Below are 18,328 nucleotides of genomic sequence, written 5' to 3'. Positions count from 1 at the left end.
TACTTAGCCAGATTTCTTCAGGGGGGAAAGAGCACCCAGTGGTTTATCTCAGTTGTGGGCTCCACCCCAGGGATGAATGCTATACAGCTGTAGAAAAGGAATGTCTAGCTATAATGTGGGCATTTCAGAAACTTCAACCGTATCTGTATGGAAGAAAATTCACTGTAATGACAGATCACAACCCTCTAACATGGTCAGACAGAGCCAGTCAGCAAAATGCCAAATTGTTAAGATGGAGCCTCGGGTTGCAAGCAAATATGTCAGTGCAGCACTGCAGTGGGATTAGCAATGCCAATGTAGATGGGCTCTCAAGACAGGAAATGGGGTGAGGTACCCTCAGATAGACCTAACCCTCTAAAGTGATGTTTCTCAAGGGTCACTTGAAAAACTAACTTGAGTTCTCCAGGGGGGAAGAGATGTGAAAACTGGGGGAAAATGGGCGAAGGCTGCCAGCCTAGTCAAATAGAATTTGATACATAATTCTATCATTTGTATAAATAAATGTAAAATACAGGCTTGTGTTTTTAAATGAAAGAAAAAACTGTAACATGTGAACTTCAAGATTGTTGCAACATTGCCATCTGCTGTAAGGAAAACCAAGCCAGGCATTTCAAATGTGCTTTGAAGTTACAATTATCTAAAAAGTAGTGCCGAAGCAGCTGGCTGAACACATTCTTTCTATTGTCTTAACTTAAGGAATAATTGTTAGAGTATACAAGTGAAATGTCTTTTATTGTTGTAGTTTCCTGAGCAGGTGTTAGCTTGCTGAATAATGTAATTTATTTGCCTGGGAACTCCAGAGTAAGTGTCAAAATGATGTAATGTGAATACTTGGAAAACCTAAGTGTCAAAATGATGTAATTTGGGAGGGCCTTAGTAGAGCTGTTTGTTAGTTTTTTAAAAACTAATGTTCAGTATGAGGCTGGAAGCATTTTGTCTTGAACCATCAACCCCAACACTGCTTATGCTCTTTATGTATGTAAGTAGGATTATCGCAATGTGTTTTCTCTTAAGAATAGCTAAAGATTAGAAAGCTAGATTAATTGTTTTTCTTTGACCTCGGACCTGTCCTACTGTATTATTTTAAGTTTCTGTGTGATCTCTGAACTCTTAGATATCTCTGTGGTGTAGTAGTATTGTCTTGTGTTTTAATTATTTATTATTAAATATTTTAGAAACATTTACCTGTGGCTGGTTTGTGTAGCGATATTAGGCTCTAGAGTACATTGCATATTTATAGAGTTCATTGTAATAGGCCACTCTAATTAGCCTTAGACTGAATAGTCACATTACCAATTGGATACTAATATTGAGCAGTAATAATTGGACACTCTTTCAAAGGCTTTTGGGTAGCTGATAATTGTTAGTTGGTGGTGGCAGAAATTACTACCATATAGTCTGGGTAAAGGGGCACAGCTGGAGAATCTGTGTCAGCCTTTCCCAGGAGTGTCTGTGAAGTTATATAAATACTTATCTCAAAGTGTCTGTGGTGTATCAGCTACCTGGGCAGGGGCACGAAGCACTGGTGGGACAGAGAGGACACTGGAGGTTAGCTTGCCAACTAGGCTGAGATCTGGACCCTATAGCTGTGCCAGTGGGGAGTCTTATTGGGGACCTGGAGAGCAAGGGAGCAACCAGCCCCAGACTGACTATGATCTCTGTGTGCACTTAAGGGAAATTGTACTTTACTGTGTGTATCTGTTATCCTTTCATCTTCTATGAGATGACCTCCAGGGTGTTAGTGGTGAGGATTGACAGTCCTTGATTGCTGGGCCTGGGCATGGTCATCACAGCATGTAGTGGTAGTGATTGTTCTGAATCACAGAGGTAGATCATTACAAGCTTTATCCGCAGAGTGCTTGTAGAGGAGTTTACCTATGTTTTTATTTGATTTATTTAATTCTAGGAGATGTTGATCAGAGCTTCTAAGTGTATGATTTGGAATGTAGTAACAGATGAGATCAAAGAGAGGATGGCAATAGGAGGATTTGTATGGGATGGAATAAGTCAGGTGAAGTTGGGGCAGAATTAGTTGCTGGTGAAATTCTGGCCATTGCATGTTTTTTAATGCTAGACAGTAGTGAGAGCGGTAGGGTTGGTTTGCAACAAATCTGACAATTTTATGATAGGTGGATTTGAGTTTAGACATCAGGTTGGATTGTATGATGGTGAGGATAAAGGTCAGCATACAATAGACTGGGAATTAGGAAGGCCTGTGCAAGAGAACATTTGGTTTTATTGTACTTGCTATGCCTGTATAGCATACCCAGTTTTTGTTGTTTTTTTTATGCTTTGTTGAATGTGGAGATCAAATTTAAGTTGATCATCGATTGTTACACCAATTAATACTCTGTGTGTTTCTACTGAAATAGTTGTGTTATTTAGGGAGGTGACAGTGAAAGTGTTTTTATGTTGTTGTAGTACTTTAGGGAGGAAGAGGTAAAGTTTTGTTTTCTTGGGGTTGAGTAGGAGTTGGTTAATAGTTAACCATTGTTCTACAGAACTGAGAGATTTTTGGGTAAGGGAGAGAAAGTGTGGGTGATTTTCAGAACAGGCTATAATGGTAGAGTAATAAGCATATTGTATTAAAGAGGAATGGGGGGCAGGCTGTGTAGCAGTTATTAGTGAAAATACTGAATAGTAGAGGTCCAAGAATGAAGCCATGTAGAACTCCAGTTTGAACTGGGAGGAAAGGGGAAGAGGCAGAGAACCATTTAATGGACTTGAAATCTGATGGAGAGGATGCTAGAAAACCAACATATAACAGAGCTGGAAAGTTTAAGGCTAGTTAGTTTAGATAGAAGTAGCTTGTGTGAAACAGTGTCAACAGCTTTGGAAAGGTCACAGAAGGGGGAGGAGACTAACTTATTGTTATCACAAACTTTTGCAATAGATTGAGTGAAAGAAATTAGTGCAGTAGCAGTGCTGTGATTAGGGTGAAAGTCATGTTGGGTTGGGTTTAGGAGGTTCTCCTGGAGAAGATGGTCAAACAGCTGGCTATGGATACATTTTTCCAGTATTTTTGATAGGGGAGACAGAATAGCTATAGGCCTGAAGTTAGAGGGATCAGTAGAGTTTCCACATTTGTGTAATGGAATAATATAGAATTTCTTTCAGATTTCAGGGACTGTGTTTTCTTGATTAGATTAAAATGGAGACAGGATAACAATAAAGTTAGCACAGGTTTAAGGAAAAGTGGAGACAAGTCATCAGCAGAGGGTGAGCAAGGTTTAAGTTTGTTAAGAAGGAACCAAATATATGCTGTAGGGGAGGGCTTAAGAAAGAGGGGTGGAGTGTTGGTAGAAGAAGAATGAAAGGAGGTAGGTAGTGAGATATTATCTATTTTGTTCAGTTTTTGTGTGGTGTCAATGAAGAAGGTGTTAAGAAAGGAAGCAGTAGCATAGTAAGACCTGTTGGGGCAAGGATTTGGAGTTGATGGGTTACCTAGATGCAGTCATTTGTTGATTGAATGCTAAAATTTCTTGGGGTTGATGTGTGGATTGTTAAGAGGTTTTTGGCAGTAATGTTTTTTATCTACATCAACTTGCGAGATTATGGAGTTTCCTATAAATTTGGAGAAGAGTATGTTTTTTTTTTTTCCAATTTTTCCAGGCACTATTTCTCTTGAGCATAAGGTTGTGTCTAGGTTGAGTTAATCAGTGTGCATATTTGGCTTTAATTCTAATTTTCCTAGTGGGAGCTAGGGAGTTAAAAGTGTTAAGGAAGATGTCATTTAATTTAAGTATGGCGTCATCAAGGGGGAGGTCAGCTGGGAAGGACCAGTTAATTGAGGAGAGCAAGTTATTAAAGGTATCTGGATTGAAATTTGAGTTTGCGACAGTCTCTGTGTTAGTGGGATTTAAACAGTTGGGAAGGGGTGTCTTTGAACTGAGGTAGGAAGGTGGTCACTTAGGGTATCTGGCATGCTGGTGGTGTTGTGGTAAAGGTTTGGATTGGAGGTAAGGATTCAGTTCAGAGTAGTGCCAGTACTGGACTGTTTTTTAAGGTGTGTTGGAGTGGAGATTAGCTGGGAGAAACCGTAGAGGTTGATGCTGGTGTTTGGAGAGTCTATGGTTAGGCAATATAATCTTTGTTAACATCACCCAGGGTAATGGTTTCATATGAGATAGTTTGTAAAACTTAAAGTTTCAAAACTATATGGGACCAATTTTAACAACGAGCCTATAGCAATGCACATAGAGCTTTAGGTACAGAACTGATAAATGACTGCATGGTGCAACAAAAATGATCATTTAACTTAACTGCATTATAATTTATTCTTCTTTAACCTAATGCTACCTGTTATTATTTTGTACAGTAATCGACTTATATAAATAAATCACATCAGATTTTACAGTTTAAGGTCCATAAAAGAAATTCAGTAGCCTTACTATTGTTTGACTTCCTACAATTCTACTGCATTAGTGGGACATTTTTTCATATTGAGTAGCCTGGCTGAATCATTTGGGTATCCCCAGGTAATTCAGTTTTGTGGATGTTTACAGCATTTCTATACTGTGGTCACTATAACAGATAGGCCTGAAAGTTATGATACAGTGTCATGCTGGCTCCAATGATGTACTCTGTAGAGGTTCTTTTTACCCTGTGTTTACTTTGTATTTAGGTGCAGCCTCCAATATCGACAATGTGTGTTAAAGGTCCAGCTATGGTGTCTGTTCTTGCAGACTGCTACTTTTACTTTCTGTACTCATGTATGACAACTTCTTGTTCCATCTAAAAATTTCTTGCTGTCTTCTCTGATGCTTTATTAAATTGTTTGTGCTGTATCTCTCTCTCATAAAACGTTGTTGGGGGGTGGCATAACGATTACATTTTTTACCTCACAGATAACAAGGTACAGAGTTTATTGCTGACTAGGCTTGTAATACTCTACAAACTGGCTGCTTAGTATTTACCTAAGAACCTAAGTGGAATCTTAAGTCTCTTTTCATAAACAAAACTGACAGTCTTTATTTTTTCATTGCATGAACTGGGTTATGGTATATAACCAGGAAACTGTTCACTTTATTTTGGAAGGAAATTACCCCTTTTCCACAGCATTTTTTTTTTTTTGTCATTTTTGTCTGCATGACTTCTGACCATCACCTCCCCAAGTCAATTCATCCTGCCCATTCTCTTGTATGAGGTAGATGTCCAATACATTATGTGGGCAAAGGCCTTTTGAAGGAGGCATCATACAGACAGCCATGATTGTTGTTTTTGTCCTGTCTATTAACCAGACAACTGATGGTATTTCTATAGCCCTAACCCCGGTTTGTGCTGGTGATGTGACAACTTCAGTCACCACAGCAGCTGCCTATGTATCTCTGCTGCATGTGTGTGCTTTCCTTCACATGCTGTAGCAAGGGCCATCATCTCTAGCTTAGGTCTCCACAACCCACATCCTCCCCTGCACTAGCTCCCTGCTTCATACAAAGCCACCACTTTGTACATGGAGCCATAGCCAAGCCAGTCAGGAATTACCCCTCTCCTGTCCAGGATAGGCATGCCCACCCTTCTTTCACTATACTATCAAGTACCCGAGTCATTACTTGAACCACAAGTCACCTGAGCCATAGTTAGGGCTTCATCTCTTTATCTGACCAGTGCAGGATCTTCTTGCCTGTAGTCTTACTAGAATTCCTGCAGGTCTGGACCTTTTAACTGATCGACTGAATGACGAGGTATGTGTTTGATATGACCGATGCCATTTGTTTCTTAGAAAGCTTAAACATCTTTGAAACAGACTGTGGTCCATTGTCACTAACAAATTATTCTGGTAGACCATTTCAGGAGAATATACTTTCATAACTGCAACTGTCTTCTTCAACTTGATTGATTTTACTGGTATGACCTCAGGCTATTAACAATGAGCAGCAACCACTAACATTGATGTCCATTCTTAGGGTTGCAGTGGTACTAGAGGTGCCACATTCTGAGTTGCCTGACATCCTTGGCAGTGCCTGGTTGAGCCCTCCATCTGTTTATCAGTGTCTGGCCAGCAAACATAATCACAAGCAAACCTTTTCATCTTAACTGTCCTTAGCTGCTTCTCATGTAGGTTGTGTAGTGGAATGCAGTTTATTGGGTGTAACGACTGTTAATTGCAAATCATAGGCTCTCAACATATGAATACCTGATGCTTTCTTCATACCATCTGGTGGAAACAGTTACTATGGGCTGACCACTTGAGTAGTAATATTGCAAACTTTTAATAAAATAAGGTAACTTCTTACTCTGTTTTGAATTTGTGTATCTAGTATAGGGAGCTGCTCTACTAATGCAGAATATAACAACTTCACCGGACCTTCACACCTCATTTCATCAGCCATTATTAGCAAAAGCTAAGTTATAGTCTTAGCATTACTGTGTTGTAATTTTAAATTCAATATCATAAATATAAGGGCTTGTCTATTTCTCTAGTTGGGCAGCAGTCATTACTAGGACTTCCTTTTGTGGTTAAAAATTGAAATAATGGGGTGATGATCAGTAACTATCAAAAAATTCTGCCCATAATAGAAGTGAATGAATTTCTTTGTCGCCCATAGAAGACTGAGTTCTCTTTGCCAATTTGTGCATAATAACACAATGTTTGAGGTGATGATGTAGAAGTGAAAGCAAGTCAACTTTTCATGCCATCCTATAGCATATGTGACAATAAGGCAGCAATGCTGTAAGGGGAGGCATTGCATGCTAATTTTATTTTCTAAAGAAGGGTTATAATGTTTGAATATTTTGTCCAAAATTGTCCGTATTAATGTCTGCTTCCACAACAGTTGATATATTCCTAGCTGTTCCTTACATGTTTCATGTGTATTTAATTGTTGTTTGACCGATGTATTACTGTGGCAATGTTTGTAAGTGATATGTGACAGCAATCCATAAAACTAAAGTTCAGCCTTAATTCTAACATAGTTTGAGAATGTGCATACATAACACAGCTTCATTTTTTCTGTTGCAACTTATATTGCATTTTTGTTAATGAGTTGCTCAAAATATGATTTCATCTTAGAATATCACTTGGCAGTGTTTGGTATCAAGCCATACTCTTTCAACATAGTCAGCACATTTTCCAAGTTTTGAAGATGACCTTCATAATTTCTTCCAGTCACAGTAGTATCACAAGGCATCCTTCTTATGCCTTGTTAGGATATAATGTGTGACTGTTTGGAAAAAAGATCTGGCAGGGAAGGAAAGATATTCTAGATGCAACAAAGAAGATACTACATAGTGTAGTTTATGCGGTTAATGATTAACTTCAAATCCAAACAGACACACACTTCTCCAGCCTTCCCTCTTTTTATGACTGCAGTAATGTCTGTCCTGTTCATGCCACTCTATTTTTGACAAAATTCCTGATTCTTAACAAAGCTCATTTCTGTTTATTTTTTTAACATGAGTATGTATTTTTCCGGGCAGGCTTTGTGGAATTTTCTTAAGACTATTTTATCTACTTTAACCCTTATACCTTTATGAGTATGTGTACCTTCCTTAAAACATATTCAAGCATGTGAGCAGTTGTGAAAGTTTTGCTTTAAGGTATCATTACCAGGTGTTGACACATTCAGAGATTTAATAATTCACCAGCCTATTGAAAGTTTGTTTGCAATCCCAATCCATGTAGCCCTGGTCCTCATTATCTAGTGCTTTAAGGCCCACGTATGATGTTTTGCAGTTTACATTTCATAACATTTATTTTGCTTGTGGTGGCATTTTTTTCAAGGGAATAGGTTTAGAACACCACTAAAGTATTTTGTAGTTGCAACTTTGGAAAATGTCTATCATAGCAGGCTGCTCAAATTATAGGTAATATTAATCCTGTATCCTACAAGCTCCATTTTTAGTTTTATTCCAGTAGCATCTAATATAACCTATATGATTCAGTGGTTTAATTCGGAAATATTGTGCAGTCCCATGTATGATAGGTCCTACTTTTTACAGTATGTATCTCCATGTCTGCTTGTAGCTCAATTGTATTATGTATAGTTCTACATTTTAAACAGTTCTGACTATGTAACTTGTTTTTCTGTTTGTTGAGCTTTTTGCAGCTTTTATACATTTCCTTTTCTATGACATTTTCTAGTCTCTATCTTTAAAATAACTTTATTTGAATTATGGATTATGAAATTCTTTGCAAATTGAATAACATATATTGTGCTTTTCCCTGCTTAATTAAAATTTTGTTTATCTGATATTCTAGTGTCATCTGTTGCAATTTTCACTTTCAATGTGTCCTTTGCAGGAGTTGTCTTCAAAATCGCTATATTCAGTGTTCATTCCAAAGATGAATATTTTGATTTCAGCAGAAGCCCTGGGAGAAAAGCACCATACAGAAACACTCATCAAGTCAAGAATAACACTTTGTACAAAAAGCTTCACATATAAGCCAAACTCTAATTCATTATTAACTGTAGATACAGTATAACTTCAAATATAATGCAACAGTAAATAAATCAGCAGGCTGTGCAGAAAATGAGAGTAAAGATTAAAGATGGTAGCTATAGTCACTTATAAACCTCAGAATATAGTGCATAGTTGACCAGGTTAGGAAGGTCAGTTGTAACTAAAAATGAAGTAAGAAAATACAAAAAAGAAGAGTAAACAAGTATAGTGCAAAGCCAGAATAGAAAGGAGTGCATTACCTAGGGGAAACAGAAATGATATCTGAATAATAAATTGTGATTGGCTTAAAGTACTAGGGAATATAAGGGAATGGATGGGTCAGCGGTTAAAGGACTCAGAGTAGTGAGGAGACACACAGATAGAGAGTTAGGTTAGGCTTTAGCAGAAGCAGATCCATGAGTTAAGTAGCGTTTCTTTTAAAGATTCTTTGAAGTTGTAAGTATTTGAAATAGCTCTGATTGACTGAGGAAGTTTGTTTGAAGCTAAGGCAACAGAGTAGCTATATAGATTTTGACCATGTTTTTCTCCATAAGAAATCATTGTCAGTATGATTTATATTGGTTCATGGGCAAAGATTTATTTTTTAGGGAGATTTCTCCATTCTTCGAGTTAGTGCAACTCAGAGTCGGGATCGCTCGTATATATATATATATATATATATATATATATATATATATATATATATATATATATATATATATATATACACACACACACACACACACACATTTGGGTATGTTTTGTTTCATCTGAGACTCACTTAGTGTAATACAAATTTAGTCTAAAGACATTATATAAAAAGTATAGTCGGTTATACAAAATTAATGCTAATGTGGGTTGGGATGTTAAAGTGGTAGCATGTACAAACGAAATAGTCTTGTGAACGATTTGTACCTTGCAAATGCCCAGCGACCCATCATGTTTGTGCATTATCAGAGAGATGCTATGTGTAGCATGAATTTCCTCTGTTCTCTGTGGTTGTGTGACCATGGAGTTAGTATAATTAAGTAAGAGAGTACGGGGTGGGCAAGACAAACTGCTCAAAAGACGTTTTCAAGGAGTATATGCTGTTTATGAAGTTATAGATATAATATGATTTGATTAGTTGTTTTACATGAAATTTTTAGATACTTTGTGATGAAACATAATACACTCATAAATTATAATGGAAACTTTGTGATGAGTTTGGTTGAAACTCAAAAGTCTGAACAAACTAATTGGTGATTACCATTACTAAAATCTATGAAAAAAAATAATTGTAAATGTAAACCAATAGGTTACATTTGTGACTGCAATAAAAAAAAAAAAAACACCTTTCCTCCAACACTCCCAGAAAAGGGAAAAGCCCAGAAATTATGTAATGGTTGATATAATAAAAAGTACATAATTTGACCAACTGTACCACTGATGTATTTCGACACAAAATACAATCCATGCAAAGATAACTCACATAGTGTGCACACACACACACACACACACACACACACACACACACACAAACATATATATATATATATATATATATATATATATATATATATATATGTGTGTGTGTGTGTGTGTGTGTGTGTGTGTGTGTGTGTGTGTGTGTGTGTGTGTGTACATCAGTTCAAGAAAAGTACATTTTCAAAATTGCACAATCAAGAACTGCAACAGTCCAAACTCATAATAACGAATATACAAAGTAATTGTTATTATGGGTACAGCAATGTGAATGGAGATCTTAGTACAGTGAGGATCAGGGGAGTTACCCCTTTCCTCACTGTAGTGTGATCTTGGAGTTGGTATATATAATTTGCAGGGGGTGTGCGGGAAGCAGCTTCTCACATGGGGGTGCAGGGGGGATTGCCCCCCTGCAAAACAGTAAAAAACTTGTGTTGTTGATGTGAAAGTTTAACAGCAAGTGAAGCAGAATAGCCTGGGTGTCTGATGGCACCTAAAGCTATTTCAAATTAAGCCGAATGTAGACGTAGGACAACTGCCATTCAACATTGTGTATCAAAAAAATTATTTCCATTTCCGACTTTATTTTTCACAGTTTTAAACAAACGAAGAAGTGTCATTCTTTGTATATATATATATATATATATATATATATATATATATATATATATATCTATATGAAATTATATACACATATATAAAAATCCTCCTGTAATGGAGGCCCGTGAGATATATAGACTTAAAAACTTAAAAAAAGCCTGTTTTCTTTGATGGCTTATGTTGCTCCATGAACAGTAGTCATGGTACTGTTTATGATTCAGTCCTTCTGTCTCTGAAGTTTTTCCATTATGTCTGACTCAGCTAAACTTTTATGGGCTATGGTTCTTTCACACCTTCATTTGCTATGTTTTATGTCTTTATATGACTAATAATTCACAATAAAACACGCATTTGATGCTGGTTTCAAAACAGTATAGAACTACTTTTTGTGAGGGGGTGCAGTGGTTAACATTGCTGCCTCACAGAAAAAAGTTCTCAGGTTCAATTCTCGAATGGGGTGCCTTCTGTGTGGAGTCTGCATGTTCTCTCTGCAGTTGTGCAGGTTTCCTCCCACATTTAAAGGACAGGACATGCTGCAGGTGGATTAGACACTGTAAATTGGCCCTAGGTGTGTTTTTGTGTGTGTGTGTGCATGTGTACATGTGCGTGTGCGTGCATGTTTGTGTGTGTGTGTGTGTGCATGTGTGTGCATGTGTGTGCGTGTGTGTGTGTGTGTGTGTGTGTGTGTGTGTGTGTGTGTGTGTGTGTGTGTGTGTGTGTCTTCAGTGGAAGGTTGGATGCTGGGCTAGCAACTTGGCACTGTAAAACCTCCACTACCAATCATTCTGCAGACCATTGTTCTGCTGTGGTGACCCCTAAAGGAAGAAGACAGAACTACTTTTTATATCTATCCACACACAGCTTTAAGTACACAAGTGACATATTCATGCACAATACAGTATAGGGGGATATGCAAGTGACATAACTTGTCTCTTGCCATGTTTAGTCTGATACCCTTAACAGTATTTTCATGCTTTCTTGTTTATGCATTACTGCTATGAAGTATTAGGGCTGGGCTTCTGTTTCTGTTAATCTGTCTTTGCCAGAGCTGGTTCCATGGTGTAAAGTGATGTAGCCTTTTCTATAGCCAAGATGCCCCAAGTCTGACCAGCAGCTTGTGTGCTGGAGGAATGAGGGAGGAAGGGTGGAGAGCGGAGGGTGGCAACCTACATGATGTGGAAACTATAGAGCACTACAGGGTGGATATAGATACATTACAGGAAGTCTGCAACCTCTGTCATCTTCAATTTAGAGCCAGGGCAAGCTGAGGGGAACCTATCCCAGTGCGGACAAAGGTATGCATAGCACCTAGAATCTTAGGTACAGGTACATTTCAGAGACCAACAGGGGACAGGTTGAGGGTATCACAGGCATCAGCATCCGGGATCCTCCATCAATTCTCAATGCTGTGCTCTAACATGTCATTGACCACATATATTTTCCCCATACTCTTGAATATAGGGCCAGAAATATGAAGGAGTTCTACCCTGTAGCACACAACCCTGAAGTCCAGGCTGCCATTGATTGCAAATATATAGAAATTAAGGCACCACCTGCGGAACAGGGAAGACTGCATATTATTATAAAGGCTTTTACTCTATTAACTGCCAAGTCACGTGTACTGCCAAGGGATTCATCTTCAGCATGTGTGCTGGCAACCCTGGCAGTTACCATGACTCTCATATCTGGCATACCTCCCAACGGTATCAAATGTTCATTAGGGGGGTATCCCACAGGGTCATTTACTGTTGCACTGGAATCATGGCTGATTACATCTATCAGAACTGCACACACACCCACTGAAGAATACCACAATGAGGCACACACTTAAACCAGAAATATCATAATTCTTCTGGACTATCTGGGATGAAGGGACACTGTCCGGAAAATGGAGACTGCCTTTTCTGGCCAGTGTATTGTCCAGAAAAAAATAAAATCAGTTGTGGTGCATATTCCTTAATCTTCCCTCTCTCCTTGAGGTAGAAGACCTGATCATTGGCTAGTCCATCCTATCTACCATGGCCAACTCTACCAACTGTATGAGTCCTTGAAGTCTGTCTATTGGTGGCACACACAAATACATTCCCTCTCCAAAATTATTTGACTTTTATGTAATCACACATTTCTAGATTGGAGCCACAAACACAACTGGGCAGTTTTAATAAAAGTAAGTATGGGGATAGCTAATTCAACAGAGATTAATTCATTGTAGACATTTAAAATATTAATCAGAAAACAATGATTACATACATAATCACACAATTCCAATAGCAGTATGTACAGTAAAGCATACTAACAAAAGGAAGCATTAAACTTGGGCAATTGTTTGCACATTTTGGAAGACTTTTCAAATGAAAACTATTTGTTTTTGCAAGAGGTCTTCTGTCCACTCTGTGTCCAGAATAAGGGGACTTCTCCCCTACTCTTAAAATGAAAAAAAAACAATATTATGCTGAAGTCACACTAACTTTCCATCCTGATGCCAGAAAAACATTTTCACATACACACACAGACACAAACACATATCTCTCTCTTGTCCGTTTGTGGTCCGCTGTAGTGCAAAGTCCAAACATCTTCTGGAATTCAAATTCCATGCACATGGAAGATGAGGACATAAACAATCAGTCACACAGATGCAACAGGTGTTTGCGACCTGTTTTGTCTTCTGCGTCTGTGCAACTGAATTCAAAGGGTGTTCTTAAAGAAGACTGCCCTTAAAAATAAAAAACTTATTTTTTTAAAAGTGCCTGTACAACATCTGGAGAAAACTAGAAGTTTCACAAACTAACAACTGACTTAGAAGGAGTGACATAACATCTTTTGTACCAGGAGTGTTGATATAATTGCTTGTCATTTCATGTTACTCCTCTATATTATTGCATGTCACTGCATGTAGTTGCATATCACTCTTCTTGGGGTATGAGTCTGAGACATTTCAGCTTTAGAATTCATATCCTTCAGAGAATTCATATTAATGCAACAGTTGTTCTATCAACTTTTTAAGTTTGTAAGAGCAATATTTAAAATGTGTCCCTATTTTTGGGTCTTTGTCCCCCCATTATTTGTGGCTTTGTCCAGATTTCTTGGTCTAAGAGGTTGGGAGGTATGGGGCAGTGTAAGAGGAAGGTATGTGGTGCATGTGTGTGTCATACTTCTCAACTGTACAGATTTTCACAGAATGTCCAGATTTTTGCCTTATATTCTTGTTCTGTTCCACAAAAAAGTTGCCTTTTTTACAAATCACTGGGATGATCTAAGGATTAAAGTTAGTAAATAATGACATGCATTTGAGTTTTAGACATCAAATCTTTCAGAAAATACATTCCAACACAAATACTGTTATTCTAGCAACTTTCTAAGTTTATAAGAGCAATATTTAAAATGTGCCCCTAATTTTGGGCCTCTAACAGGCTTTGTCCAGATTTCTTGTATAAGAGGTTGAAGTGTATGAGAGAGAGAGAGTGAAATGCCCTAGGTAGTGTTTGTATGAGGTTAGTAATTTGCTTAGGCTCAAGCCTTGTACCTTAGCTACAAGAAACAAGACCCTCAATCCTCTACCCCAACTACCAAGTTGCATTTTTCAAGGAATTTAGTTTCAAGTACGTTTCAAAGGAATTGTGAGCTTCAAGGGAAAAGAAGTTTACTGCTGCTCATGCTAAGTCTGTTTACAATGTGCAACTATTTTGTTTATCAAATGGTACCACTGTTGTGGTGGAGAATTTTAAAGCATTGTTAGCAGCAGAGTAGGTAGCATACTTATTTGTGTTTTGATGCAGAAGGTTCTGGGTTCTACTCCCACAGCATGTAGACGGATTGCTGATACTGTGTTGTATTTTAGGGTGAGGTTGGGTGCTGGAGTCCTGAGTATGTCCTCCTTTGGATAAGATGCCTAGTAACTATGACCCTGTTTTCAATTTGCCATCCATTCCCTATTACAAAATTACCAGCTTACCATATTTTTGATGTAAAATAGGCAATGTATTCTTCAAGGGCAGCAGGCATTGAATTTACAGATGAAACACTGAAATGTAAAGTTGTTTGCTAGCAGCAACCTTTTCATTAGTTACAGATCTCTTTAATGTGGAATTATTCAGATAACTTTTACTTCTGCAGAGGTTTTCCATATTGATTGATACTGGTGGATTGTAATGACAAAAGTCTGAGTGGCACTTTATGGTTGAAATGTTCTGAATTGGACAGTTTTGTCATTATTGGTTCATATGTTTTGTTTCATTGCTTACTGGAAAAAGGTTTAAAACTATATATTTAAATCACGCCTTAACAAGTGGTGCCGAATTATGCAAGAGATATAATTTAGTTATTATATATTATAATTTAATACAATCAGGAAGGTAAATCAAAAGGAATTTGTATGATTGTAAAATGTGTGCAAGGGACCTGTCATTTGAAAACAGCCAAACGGTGAACTTAATCTGCCACTGGCCAGATATATTTTCCTTAAATGGGGGTTTTAATGTTGTTTCAGTGAATATGAGTTTCAAAGACAGAGAAGTTTTAATGCTGTCTGTTTTCATTATGAGACTGTAGCTTTGTTTAGCAAATGTCTATCAGTGTTTGTGCTGTAAAATTTGAAATAAAAGTTTTAAATTAAATCCAAATATCTGTAATTATTGCAGAAGTAAAGCAGAAAACAGTATGCACACTGAAAGTTTTCAACAGTGGTTATTGCAAATGGAGAAATAGCCAAGTAATGGGGCACTGGAATGGTTGTACTGGGCGTACCAAAATCACATGCATTTTGCTTTCACATACATATCCAGAATTTTTGACATGAAAAGTTGGCATCCCTACTGCAGTGTATTCGGTAGTTATATGAATATATGACTGGCATATCCTTGCATTTTGTTACTTGGTAGTGTAAACAATTAAAAGATGGGTGATTTGTATAGAAATTACCTTAACATGTGACAGCAGAGACTTTTATTTGACTTATATGTGTCTATTATTAAGTAGCATACCTCAGGTATCAAAGATTCACACAGTCATACCTCTCAAAAGTAGTGATAGTCACTGCATGACCTCAGTTTAGCACCATACGTTTCTACTAGAAAATCATTAAAGAGAGAAATTAGAAAGCAATGATATACATTGCAGTTTCAGACTTCAGAACACTCACAAGATCATAAACAATAAAGATGGAACATTTTGATGCTATCAGTTGTCTTACATTCTAAAACCAATATAAGTCAAAGGTACAATTGCAAGTTCAACATCACAAATGCAGATATACTAAACACTAAGTCAGCTATGCACCCTGAACATCAGACACAAAGCTTATATATCCCTGAATCCGAAAGATACAAAACAGGGATATGACACAGTTATCATCACTTGCACAGGATGTAAGGGGGGGTGCAAGAAACCGAGGCTGAAGCAAGATGTCAGTGAGTGTTGTGATTAAGAAAGAGAAGCAGACAGGCATTTGGATAAAGCAACACATGGCCAGTTAGACAGACAAAATGAGTTTTAAGCTGAAAAGCTGAACCGTGTAACTGTTTTTTGTGTGTGTGTGTGTGTGTGTGTGTGTGTGTGTGTGTGTGTGTGTGTGTGTGTGTGTGTGTATGTCTGTAGGGGTCCTCAGGTGAAAATGGTGTGTGAGTGACTGCATGAACACAGCCAAGATCTGTGCTAGCTCTATGTCTTTGTATGTTGGACAGGTATGAGCCATGCATGGTAGAAATTGTAATTCATCATTGTTTCCAGAACTTGACTGATGTCTGCTGGATGAGCTCCCATCATGAGCATGCCTAGGACCATGACCCTATAGCCTGATATGTCTGGGTGTGGACAGCTCACCCACTGATGGAGCAGTAGAAGTACTGCCACTATGGGGGCATGATCAAGCACAGCCATGTTGGCTAAAAGCAGATGATGTTGTTGACCTACACCCATGAGGATGCCATCCCCCTCCCAGCAGATGTTCCATCATGAACACTGCTCATTCCAATGTGTCATTAACCCAATCCGCTGAATCAACAACATGGTGGAGGCCATCATGCATGTCAGCCTATGCCACATCTGCAACCCTAAGCATTTCTCTGAAGCACTTAAGTAAACATGATTGTGCCTCCATGATGGTGATAAACATATGCTGAGTGGCACGAGAAGATACACCTGGATCAGGTGGAGGATGGGCAGCAGGCCTTCTCCAAGCACCCCTAACAACTCTCCTGAGTGGCACCTCATCCACACTTTGGCTATGGCCAGAATCAACAGAAAACCAAAGCCATACCTCTCTGATTGATTGTCTCGCCTTCTACCTATCAAATATAAGAGGGCTCACTGCAATGGGTAGGCATAGGCCTACTGGATATGTCCGATGGAATTTCAGGGGATGGCTGTATGTCAACCTCATTGTCAGATTCAACCTCTGCATCCCCCAGACTGTGTCTCTGTTTGGCCACCATCATCACCAGAGTCTGATAATAATCTGACATCAGGTGGTAGAAGTCCTACACTTCCACTGTCAAGATTACCTGTGATAATAAGCAACAAACACAGTAAAAATTAATACCTAAACTACCTTACTCCAATATATGATAACAAAATAACAGTGCAGCCACTATTAGACAGTACAGCAATACACAAAATAGTCCTGACATCAATAGCACACATACGTTTCCCCTTTATATGTCTGTTAACTATATATTCAACAAGAACTTGGATGACAACTCCAACCTTAGCTAATCAATCAGAATGTGTTGTTAACATTAGCAATCTTCAATCCCCCCAGAAAAAGTGTCTGTTGTAAAATCAAAGTAACATTTTGATTTAAATTGTTTTACTATACAACAGTATTCACCAGTTGAGATACAAAAGCCTACCCGGAACCTTTAACTAGGACATGCTTACCACTCCTGAAGCAGTAGCACCAGTGTATGGACATTGCTGTTCTGCACTTTCCTGGGAGTTGTCTGTATCCCTGTCAGTGGACAGGAACTTTTCATTTGGTGTTAGTAATGGCTCTGTAGCAGCTCCCTGGTACCCATCCAATCACAGGCCACTGCAGCTGCTCTCTTCCACACACATGAGATCATGTCAGTGGCTCTATGGTACACCTACTCATACATAGTGCCATGGCCACCCATGGCATTAACACTGTCAACAATCTGCTGCCAAATCTGCATTCTGCATGACATATCTCCTTGTATCCTTTAAAGCAGGAAGGCACCATGTTGCCCAAAAGCACCAACAATAACCTGATTTTTAGTGTCAATGAAGGGTGGTCTTTGAGGATTGAGATACCTGAGTGGCATAGTCCTAGTGGTCTTTGAGGATTGAGATACCTGAGTGGCATAGTCCTAGGTTTCCTAAAAGTCAACAGAAGGATAATACACATAAGTATCACATAACTGCAAAATAACTTTGCTGGATAAAACAGAAAAGGTTGCATCAGAGTATTAATCACTGGAGAAACATAAAGCAGTCTAGAGATTTGAAATATGAAGAACAGGCTGAATGCAAAAAAGGAGACTAACAATAGCAGCATATCCTTGCTTGTGCCATCACAGAAATGCAGCTTTGCCCCCCCCCCCCGAAAAAAAAAAAACAGGCAAATAACACATTTTGCTAACAAACCATTTTTGCAATGCTAAAAGTGCTATCAAATGAACTGTCCCTGAAACATCTCTACAGATTTAACACTGAACATTCCATTTTAAGGCATTGCCAATCATTTATACCTGTGAAATGCCCTGACAAACATGCCCATGCCATCAGTACATTTCTAACTAATGCATACAGACACAAATGTGAAGCCTTTGCTACAGATTTGTCTTAATTACATTCCAGCATATGCAGTATGTAGCTAACAAAATGCTAGCATACCTTCTCTGGTTCAGTAATCATCTGTGCAGATATA

Source organism: Protopterus annectens, chromosome 3.part0 (genome assembly GCF_019279795.1).
Source record: "Protopterus annectens isolate FY-2018-M chromosome 3.part0, PAN1.0, whole genome shotgun sequence".
Taxonomy (NCBI): Eukaryota; Metazoa; Chordata; order Ceratodontiformes; family Protopteridae; genus Protopterus; species Protopterus annectens.
Note: the sequence above shows the minus strand (reverse complement) of the source record.